Raw genomic sequence first — 11,012 nt, forward strand, 5'->3', positions numbered from 1 at the left:
GGGTGGATATGCAGATGGACAAATGCATTAACTGCTCTTGCTATATTAACAGGGTACTTGGTAAGGGGATTTGATGTACAGGACATGAGTTAGAGACTTCACATAAGGTTTCTGAGTCTGAATACTAGTTTTCTGTCCTTCAGGGTTGTAACAAGGTCTACTGACCAGGTAAATATGTTGCTCCCCTCATCCTGTTCCTTTGAACCAGGCAGTCTGGCGTTTGGAAGGCACTCCAGAGCATCATACAGAAGAAACATTCTGTTCCCACGCTATCAAAATTGGGTTTGCCCCTAACTTGGAAATGTTCGATCCCTCCCCCACCAGCATTATTAACCCCAGTGCCATGATCAGTGTTGTATCTTTTGCTCCGCGCAGCTTCTTTCAAGTTAGGGGGGAAGGGCGCTCAAGAAGATTCTGGAAGAAGAGAAAGGGGGATAACTCACGCTGTGACGTGGTGTGGAGCCTACACAGGGAGAGCGGCTGCCTGCAGCTGCCGGCAGCGCTGGCCAGCAGCACACTACAGCTGGGCAAGCGGCTGGCCGGCCTGGCGACACCCTCCTGCAGAGCCCATCAGGGCTGGCGCCAGGTTCTGTTCCAGCTCTTCCTCAATTAAAAGGGATGTGTGGCACTGGGCAGGATCCGTCTCCCTCATCAGCAAGCTGCGCACATGCTGTGCTCTCCAGGCATTGGAGACAAGCTGGATGGAGTATTTTACGCAGCCGAGTCTGGCCTCAGCTCAAACTTCCCTTTCCCTTCCCGCCCTCTGCTGTCCCCAGCGTGTCACTCCACTGCGGGGTGTCCACACTGGGCAGTGCTGGGAAGCACTGGTCTCGTGACAGCTCCTGCTGCTCTGATCACTGCGAATGCAGCGTCCTCTTGCTTTGATAACGAGATAAGGCCAGATCACTAGAAATTCCGATGCTTTGGGGGGGTTCTCCTCACTAAAAACAGAAGTTCCCCCTTTGAGGGGGGAACCCAATGTCACACTGCAGGTACCTGCAGGGTGTCAACTTCTCTTTGAGTACCAAAATGAAACTACGGCAGGAGCTCAAACCAAGTTGCTCAGAAAAGCATATTATAGATGATATCTGGACATAGGATGGGCAGATGGGCAGTCTCTGACTGATATTACCAATATTGAGGATGCAGTTGAGGCAGATGAGGTCCCTTTCCCCTGTGGTTGCTATGCTGGAGCGGCTGGGACACCTGTCCAAACCCTGTTTGATAGAAGCTGTGAGCCTAGCAAAGCCTTTGTGGCCAGCTAGATGTAAAACTTCACCAAGTCTTCAGATCCTCTGATCTACAGCCACAAACTCTGCTGTGAGACAGTAAATCTGTGCTTTTGAGTTGCACAAGTGCTTCTCCTTGGGTTGGGTGGATACCTTTAGGCTCTTGTCTCTGCTGCTCATCTTTGCTCTGCCTGTGCAACCTCCTGGCATACTGCTGCTGGTGGGGATTGATTTATCCTCATTTCCAGGAAAACATGTGCTTGCCTGTTGCCTAGGACACAGGTAATCTGTGTAACACTGTATGTTTCAGGAGGCAGGAGGAAATGGGGTAAGGACCAACAGCAGAAAATCCTATCAGCTAGAGCACGAGGTAAAAATATCTCTCTGAACACTTTCAGAAGTTGCTTGATAGGATTTAATTTCATTTTTCAAAGGCACCCTGCAAAGCACAGGTTTTCTCTGAGAAAAGAATTACCTAAAAGAGCACCTGTGGCTTGTATCCTGCATCAATTTTATCACCAGACAAGTGAAACTAAGTCTGCAATAAAAATTGAAAGCTGCTGCTCAGGGTAGAGCTGGTAAAATGAAGATTTGCCCTGACCCCACTCCCCCAGAACCTCCTCTGACAGTGAAGAAAAAGGGGGTGCCAACTTTGACCAGCCCTGTCCCAGCTCCCTGTCACCCTGGCAGGGCTGTGGTCTCCCAGCTTCCCCTCACACAGGCAGGCTCTGCTGGCTTTGCTGCTGGGACAGCAGGTACATGGCTAAAGGCTGCTGTGCAGCTGGCAGCTTCTCTCCCTTGCACCTCTCTGTGTTGCTGCTGCCATATTTCAGGCTGCACCATGGCAGCTGCCAGCTTCACCTGTCCCTATGTCTGGCTGTGGGATGCAGCCAAACAGACGTGCTGATGGCAGTGGTAGCACTGCTTTTCCTACATACCATCCTTCAATTCAGCTTGGATGTGGAGGCATAGGCTGGGCTTGCTGGCTCATGCATTGGGAGTGTCGCTGCTCAGAAATATGCTTAAGCAGTCCTGTGGCTGAGCCTTTCATATTGATACCCTGGTTTCTTTCCCACCAGAAACTGAAATTGACACTGCTGATGAAGCTAACAGAAATTACAGATGCAGGGTGAATCTTGTTGAGCCAAACGTGTTCCATCGCAGAAGATCTCATAGCCATAATTCAATGTCCCATCTGTTTTTCATATGAAATAATGAGCAACATTAAAATCAGATCAGTAATTTTGATGTCTGCTTTAGCAGCTTCTGTGTCCTGAGGTTTCTGAGGTTTTCCTAAAGGTGTGTTAGAGAAATAAGGTCTCTATTTCTTTCCAAAGCCTGTTGGCTAAATGAATCTGAAAAAATACACCTCTTGTGAACCCATGCAGCCTTCTACACTTGGTAGTTTTAAATTGCCAAAGGTGCAAAGGTGATTGATTTCTCTTTAAAAAAAAAAAAAAAAAGCCATTTTTTTCTGGAATAGTAATAAGTCAACAAGAAACCAAACCAAATTAATTTATACACCTTAGGGGTAATTGATTTAGGAAACAAGCCTTATATGTCCATATTTCCTTGGTAAAGGTTGAGAAAAATACAGAAGGCATATTACAAATGGAAAGCAATATATCTTTACATGACATGTTTCTAACAAAGTAAGTAGAAGTAACAGTGCCATGGGTGGCCATAACACAGCAATTACAGGCTAGTGGGGAAGGTGGTTTTGAAACTGCACAAGATAATCACAAAGATACTGGCTCAGTGTCCATCCACTTTTAAAATATTTTTTAATTATTATTTGGAGTCATTCTCCCAGAATAAAGCTCAGGATGGGTACTTAAGCCTGCACCCTTGGTAGAGTCTATGTCACTAGAGACAGGCAATGGGGCAGCTCTGACAGCCTCTCACTGCCCAGCCTCTGATGAGGCTCTGTGTGTGCAGCTTGCTCCGTACTGTAGAGGATGAATTGCTTATAGAAGGTCCTCAGCCACCCGTGTGACTTAGTTCTCTGCTACAGAAAAAGAAGCTTTTTGGCTACACTGTTTGATGGCAAAACTCCTGCAGGATCCATACGGGAAGAGCACAGCATGGGGTCCCACTGTCCTTGGTGGCAGGGTACAGAGCAGTTAGTGTGGTGACTGGCACTGTGTGGACTTGGGAAACAAATAACCCTTGTTAAAAGCAACAAGCCAGACTGGGAAAGAGGGATGGAAGCAGAGTGTAAGAAACTGTCTGGTTCAAGGGAGTTCACAGCTTTCCCCAACTATGAAAGCTCAGCCAGAAATGGTCTGCAAATGAATTATCCATGCTCCTACAACCCTATGGCTGTGTCAGATGGAAACACGACTGCAGCTGGGCCACCACCAAAAAGCCTATTCTAACCCAGTTTGTGTTATCCCAGAGTACCAGTCTGATGAAGAAAGTGGTAAGGCACTACTCCAGTGCTGCTAGCAGAAAGAACTTGGGGAAATCCTCCAGCATTTGCAGATCTAAAGGGCAAAAACCTTAGGTAGCACTGCATTCCCACTTATCTTCTTCACTGCCGAACAGCAGTCTGTATTTGATTTACGTCAAGACAGAACATTTTGTTCATCTTGTCAGTGTCCATAGTAATGCTCATGGAAATTGACTCACATGATGCATCTTCCCTCCAGGGCAGAGCACCATGCGCTGCAGACACTGCTTAGCTGTTCCTGGCCTGCTCCTGCTGGCAGAAGGCACTTCTCCAGGGTTGAAGGATGGACTTTGCATCACCTGGCTAAGGCTGAAATGATATCATAGCTCTCCGATGCACTCTCAGCTCTGTACAGCCCCTATTCTTGCAGGTTACTGCCTCACCCCCTTGATGTATAGCCATTAAGTCCTTAATTGTAGGAAGGAGTCCAGGAGCTGGCAGACTGTTGCGTCTTTGATACAGCAAAAACTTCAAGTAACATGGACACTCAAAACAGCAGGACAAGTAGGCACACCTATGGCACTTCTAGAGAACTGAGGTGTCCAGCCTAAACAGTTAGGTCTAGCTTGCTTTTATTTCCACTTCACTCTGAATCAGCCTGAAGGTTGTCATGAGCATTTAGTAACAAGTGTGGTCATTAAGAACTAGAAAAACTCCTGGAAGTCTTGAAAGAGCCATCCCTTCAAACAAAGGGAGTCAGTGCTGAGAGTCTCGAGACCAAAGGTCTGGATGTGGTTTGCAACAGGTCTAGGAATGGTCTGTAAGCATTGTAGGAACATCCATCTTTCCTATGCATGAACAAGGAATTCCTCAAGTGTATAAAGCCATAATCTTTTGCAAATGCCATAAAAAACCCACCATGGTGATATAATTTCCTTTTCAAACTAAGGTTTTTTTTTTCTTCTCCATATGAAAGTGAATATTTAGAAGCCAAATTAGGAAGACAAACACAGCTTTTACTTGCAGGAAGCTATTTCTTTTCTGTTATAAATGGTGGCTAGGCTTTTACCCAGCAAGGGCTGCCAGCTCTGTGAGAAAGGTTACTCATCTCCAGTTCATGTGGCTCTTTCCCAGTTATTATTACTGCATATATTTTAAAAAAATATTTTTAGCTCAAACAGGCAGGCAATGAATGAAAGTGAATGTGCCAAATGTCCCTCTCAATTCTGTCCAGTCTATCCATTTTCTGCTTTTTCTTGGGTAAACAGTTGCCTGTGGATGGGGTATCTATCCAAAACCTTTTCAAGGGAAAGAAATGAAGCCAAAAGCTATGCCTATAGTAGACTGCAGCTGCTGGCTTGGCCTGGGTTGTTCTGATAGATCCAGCCTTTCCCTCTCTTTGTAGAGCTGGCTTCTTACCTCCTTGCAAACTGGCCTGTTCAGGGTATCTATGGCTGGTAGGAGATGAAGGTAATTTAGCAAAATCAGATGTTGATGGACACTCCTCCTCTTACCATAGTGTGATTTATTTTATCTGTTTCATGACCTTTGGATCCCAAGCATAGTGACACAAGCTTTCTCACTTTGGCTGGAGCCTACACACAGTGTATTTACAAAGAAGCACCTGGACCTTTCTCCTAAGGATCTCTGCAGAGCTCACCAGAAGGTTGTAATCCAGAACTACAAGGCTGCCTTTTTCCTGTCTGGCTGTGGTGGTGTGACCCTAGTTTGAGGTCAGACACCTACCAAAGTCATTCTACCACCCTTGTTTTCAGCTGGACAGGGGAGAAAATATATATTGAGAGGCTCAAGGAGTTGAGATGAGGACAGGGAGAGATCATTCTGCAATCAGTGTCTTGGGCAGAACAGACTCAGCACAGAATAAAGGAAAGAAAACTCTCTAATTTCTGACACTGCCCTGCACCCCCAGTGACACCAGAGTTGGGTGAGGAGAAGTGCCACCAGATCTTAAAGCACCTCCCCCCACCCTTCCCTTCTTAGCAGACTTCACTTCAGTCAGGATTTTGGTCCCTTCTTTCCCCCCGCCCATTGACACAGGGAGGGGCAGGGACTGAGGGAATGGGGGTTTGGGTCAGTTCCTTATGAGTTGTTTTCCTTCTTAGCCAGGGTGAGGGGACATTCCACACCCCTTTCCCCTGCTGCACTGTGGGGTCCCACCCAGGGGACACAGTCCTCCACAAACTTCTCTGTGAGTCTTTTCCCAGGCTTCAGCTCTTCCCCAGCTGCCCCAGCCTGGGTCACTGCTATGGGGTGCAGTCATAAATCACAGAATGTCTCTCAGTCTCTCAGGCCCAGACTGCTCCAGCCTGGTCCCCCACAGGGTCACAAGCCTCCCCCCACCCCGCCCCCCCCCCCAGCAAACCTGCTCCAATGTGGGTGTCTCTGTCGTTCACCTCTGCCTTTCTCTGTCTCTGTCTCTCTCCACAGGCTGCAAGTGCTGGCAGAGGCTTGCTCCAATGCGGGTCACAGCATCTCCTGTATGTCTCCCCCTGCTCCAGCGTGGGGCCTCTCCACAGGCTGCAGGTGGGGTCTCGGCCTTTTCCATGGGCTGCGGAGGGACACCCGCTTCACCATGGGTTTCTCCAGGGGCTGCAGGGGCATCTTTGTCTCTGGCATCTGGGGCGCCTCCTCCCCCACTTCCCTGGCCTTGGTGCCTGCACAGTTTCTTCCATCTTCTCACTCCCTTCTCTGGGGGCAAAAAGTGGCTGCTTGCAGTTTTTTCTCCTAAATGTGACTCCCAGAGGTGCTGTGACCGTCACTGATGGGCTCAGACTTGGTCAGTGGCGGGTCTGGCATTGAGCTGTCTGGTGTTTGCTCTCTGGGGCCTGCAGAGAGCTTCTGGCTGCTTCTTGCAGAAGCCACCCCTGCAGCCCCCTCCTCCACCAGAACCCAGCCACACAAAACTGCAACACCAGCTCTTGATCAATGGTGTCTCAATACATGCATAAAACAAAGACTTCAATAATCTGATATGAAGAGTTAAGAACTATCCCAGAAACCAGCTATTTCCAGGTTATTAGATTACGGATCAGACACAGTTCATTTTCACTCATTTCAGCATTTATATAAGCCCTGTTTTCCATTTGATGGAGCTCTTTCCCAAAGATACATCTTCGATATATCTTAGGAATCTGAGAAACTCTGTTAAATCTAGGCCCTTAAAAATTATTTATGTGACATCAGGCCATGTAAGTACTGGAATTTTGCTTGCAGTCCCCAGTTTTACAGTTTATTCTTGACATCTCCTGGATACACACTGAGGGTGTTTTCTTCATGCCTTTCATTTTAGAAAAGTCTTGTGCATCAGTGGGTCTGAAACTTGGGCCCAAAGCTTCCCGCCCAAAACCAGCACAACTTATCTGGGCTACCCACATCTCCTGCACGTGCAATGACTGTGCTGGGGATGCAGTCAGAACAGGATTTCTCACAAGATGTTCTTTATTGCTTGTTGGGTAGTTAAAATAATGAGCAGTTGTTCCTGTGGTATTTTAGCCGTTACACTTTTGGTCCTGGCCAGGACAGAGGAACTGCAGAGAAGAGCACATTTCAAGCAATAAATTTAAACATTTTGAAACCTGAGGAAAAAAAGGTGAATTAAGATGAAGCCAAAGATGCAGGTTAGATCTCATTTAATCCAAACCAGGATATCCATCTCCAACAAAAATGTTGACCACGGCTATTTTTTTGGCACCATGTCTGTTCTCTCCCCACCCTTCTTTCTTGGAAGTCACTGTGCTCTGGCTCTTCAATTACAGATGGATAATTGATGCATTGCAGACTGGAAAAAGCTTATCACACTGCATTATTTGTTCCGTCACCAGAGCTCTATCACCACTGTGAAATCTATTTCTGCAAGTTTAAAAGACTTGGATAAACCACCTGGTCATCCCATCTGGGACTGCCAACAGTCTGATCCAGGAAGTTTGTCACGGACTCTTGAAAATGGCATTGATGGAGTGAAGGTGTCTGTCTGTGGTGTGTATTTTGGAGCTTTGGAGATGCACTGGTGAAGGCTGTACTGTGTTTTGGAGGAGCACCCAGGATGTGGGTCTGATGGTATTTGGGAGCTCAGCCCCAAATTTCTGCCTACAGCTAATCCTTTTGTTTAGGGGATCCCCTAGTTTAGGCATATGGAGGGTGGAAAAGATGGGTTTTAGGCTGTAAAAAGTGTAAGGATGAGGCAGCAGTGGCAGTCCAGGGCTGCTGGAGCACTTCGCTGCAGGGCACCTCGCTGGGCAAACCGTGTGGGCCCAAGGGGTGGTGGAGGGTGGCAGAGAAGCAGGACCTCAGCCCCAATTCTCATATTGGAAAGAAAATGCCAGTGTTGGGGTAGGCAAGAGGATTTCCTCACTGATAGAAAATGGAGTTAGGGATTACCCAGACTCTTCTGGAGACCTCTGCTTTGTGTGAGAGCATAAGCCGTGTAATGGAGCTGGATCTACCCCAATATCTTCCTAGAACCACTGAATAAAACACCTACAAAGCACACATTGCTGCTGTGTACTTCCAGGAACTGGTGTAACTGCAAGCTACACACAGCTTAGGTGTCATAAAACAAATTGCCCAAAGCACTCACAGCACCATCTCCACCCACAGAGCAGCAGGTTGCAGGAGAAGAAAATGGTCAACCATGGACAAGGTTGCACAAACTGAGTATAAGCCCTTGTTGAGAGCGCACAACATTTGGAAGGCCCCATAAATCTACCTTCCCCTTGCAGCCCATGTTTGTGGAGGCTCCCCTGGGGACCTGGGTGGTGGCTTTTGCCTGATTCCCCATTACTGACCAAAGCTCCAGCAGAAACAAGGAGCATATCCCAGAAGCCTTCAATGAAAATACCTCTCTTGTTCCTCTGGGTTTGCAATGGTCAGCACAGAGGTGGGAAAAGGCTTCATAGCCACTTTCTCCCAGCAGCCACACTGAGCACTACTCAGTGGAGATTGCCTGAGAAACAGCAGACTATCTATGTCCAGTACTGAGGAGTTATTACTGCACACAGGATCATTACTAAATGAAGGAATGTACATGTTTAATTACAGATACAATCCCGCCTGGGCCACAGTATACTCTTTTTGTTTGCTTTTTATTATTTTTTTAAATTCTAATCATTATGTTTTGTTGCTTCTTGAAATGACGGCCTGCTGTTTTACATAATAACCTCACTAATAACCCACTTTCCCAATGTCAATATGAATAATGTGGTAATAAGAGTTCCCTTTCTCACAGAATAGAATTTTTGCTTGCAGAGATGGTGGGAAGCAGCTTTCACACAGGAGTTATTGCATTTCAGCTGATATCTCATTATCAGACATAAACAGATCCATGTGCTTCACTTCATCTTAAAGTGCAGATTACCAGATAGAGGCATATCCTGCTGCCAGAGACCAACAGGGGAAAGGGAATTGTGGCTGTGCTGGAGCTCAGCTAGCAAGGGCTGAAAGAGCAAGGGCTGGGTGCACAAACATTGCTTTTTGCTCCTCAGTCCAAAACCTCTGCCTGTAAGCAATGATTTTTGGGGGCCAGCTTTTCCTTGCTGAAAGCACAAAGGAGAATGAGAATGATGGGCAGCAAAGACTTCTGGATATTGGATTCTGTTTGAAAGATTGGAAATAAATGAGCAAAGTCTAAACTCTATTATTAATTTGGACCATCAAACCACCAGAGCAGTGATGGGTAGAAACCAGGTGGACTGCATTAGAAAGCAAGGAAGGGAATCTTTCTTCTTTCTAATAGCTGCCAAGAAACATGCTTGTTTCAGCTTTTGCATGAAACAATAGACAGGGCCTTTGAAGCCCAAATCTCTTTGGTTTTATTCCTCCTCCCTTTGGGACATGGGTGCTGTGGATGTCCATTACTCACACTGGAAACATTTGCCACAGGAAGCTCCTGGAACTGAGTTTGGAAAGCCATGAAAGCCCTAACGGCAGCTGAAAACATCAGTGCTGTCCCAGCACTTGCTGAATCAAATTATTAAGTGCCAAGATAAAGTAATGTTTGTCTCTGAGTCATTCCCAATTTTACAGAGTTCAGGGTTTTCAAACTCCCTTCTTACCAAGAAAATCCTCTCGACTTGAAAAAGAAACCCCATTTTGGTGGTAGCGGCTTCCAAAACCTGGAACTGTGTTTTCAGAAGTTTTGCTTCACTCTCCAGTAAATTCCTTTCCATCTCTCCTTGCCCAGTGAAATAACTGGAATATTTGCATTTTTTTTTAAAATCAGGATTTTCAGTAGTCATAAAGCATAGGTTAATGAGCCTCTTGTGCAAGGCTCTTTAGTTAATTAGTATTTATACACTGGAGCAAGGCACAAGAGCTAATCTATGAAGTTTTACTCAATGACCCTGAACATCTGGCTTGAGAATCCAAGATTTCACTGGAATTGAATTAAGATTCCTGCCATAAGAGGTTCAGAATAAGAGAGACAAATGCAACAAAAGCACAAAGCAACAAGACACAGGTCTGTCTAGCAAGCCCATGGGCTGAGATAGCCAGGAGCCGCCCCTGCTCCTGGGGCTGTGGCTGAGACTAACTGGGGTGCTGCAGGCAGGAGGTCATGTTTATCCTTTGTGGAGGAACACTGAGCCCGCAGCAGCTGAGGTCTCTGCTCCTATGCAAATCTTAGCTGGTAGAGATGGAGAAAAAGGGAAGACCTGCCCTTATCTTCCTTCATTCCCAGCAGCCCCAAGCACTGCCCCTGTGCTGGCACAGCTGGTCCCTGCAAGTCCGTGGGGGCTGGCACTGCCTTTCAAGGGGGCTGGCACAGCCCCACACTTCTCTCAATGGGCTGTTAAACAGGAAATTGCCAAAGCAAGTGGCTGGGTACAGGCCAACGCTGACATCCTTTATGCTGGTGCCATCAGCAGACATCCCCCAGCTGAGCACTGCTCACCCCTCTCTGCTGCAGCTCTGGCCAGTGCCTCCTCCTGTGACATGACTTGCCCTGCTGTGCCACACAGAAAGGGTATGAATATAAAACAGGGAGTGCTTTCACTCAGCAAGCAAAATTATGTATCCCTTCCAGCATCTACAAGGGTCTGAATGGGTAGCCTTCACATCACAGATCTCTCTTCTGGGCTCATCCTTTATTTAGGCAGGAGAGCCACTAGAATCTTATTCTCTTTGCTTAGGGTCAAACACAGGGTTTGCTGTGATTTAACAAGGATTAAGATTAGGCTTAGTTTATTCAGATGGTCTATGCCTCAGTAGTAGCCCAATGAGTGAAGACACAATGGCTGCCCCTTGCAGCTGCAATCAATTAAGTTGGGGCATTTTAGCAGATGTAATTCATTTCCTTTGTTTAGCAGCACCTGTGGTATATTTTTTGCTGCCATAGTATATTGGTATGCTTAAGGCTTTTTACATTATCAAATAAC

The sequence above is a fragment of the Gallinula chloropus genome (assembly GCF_964237585.1).
Source record: "Gallinula chloropus genome assembly, chromosome: Z".
Taxonomy (NCBI): domain Eukaryota; kingdom Metazoa; phylum Chordata; class Aves; order Gruiformes; family Rallidae; genus Gallinula; species Gallinula chloropus.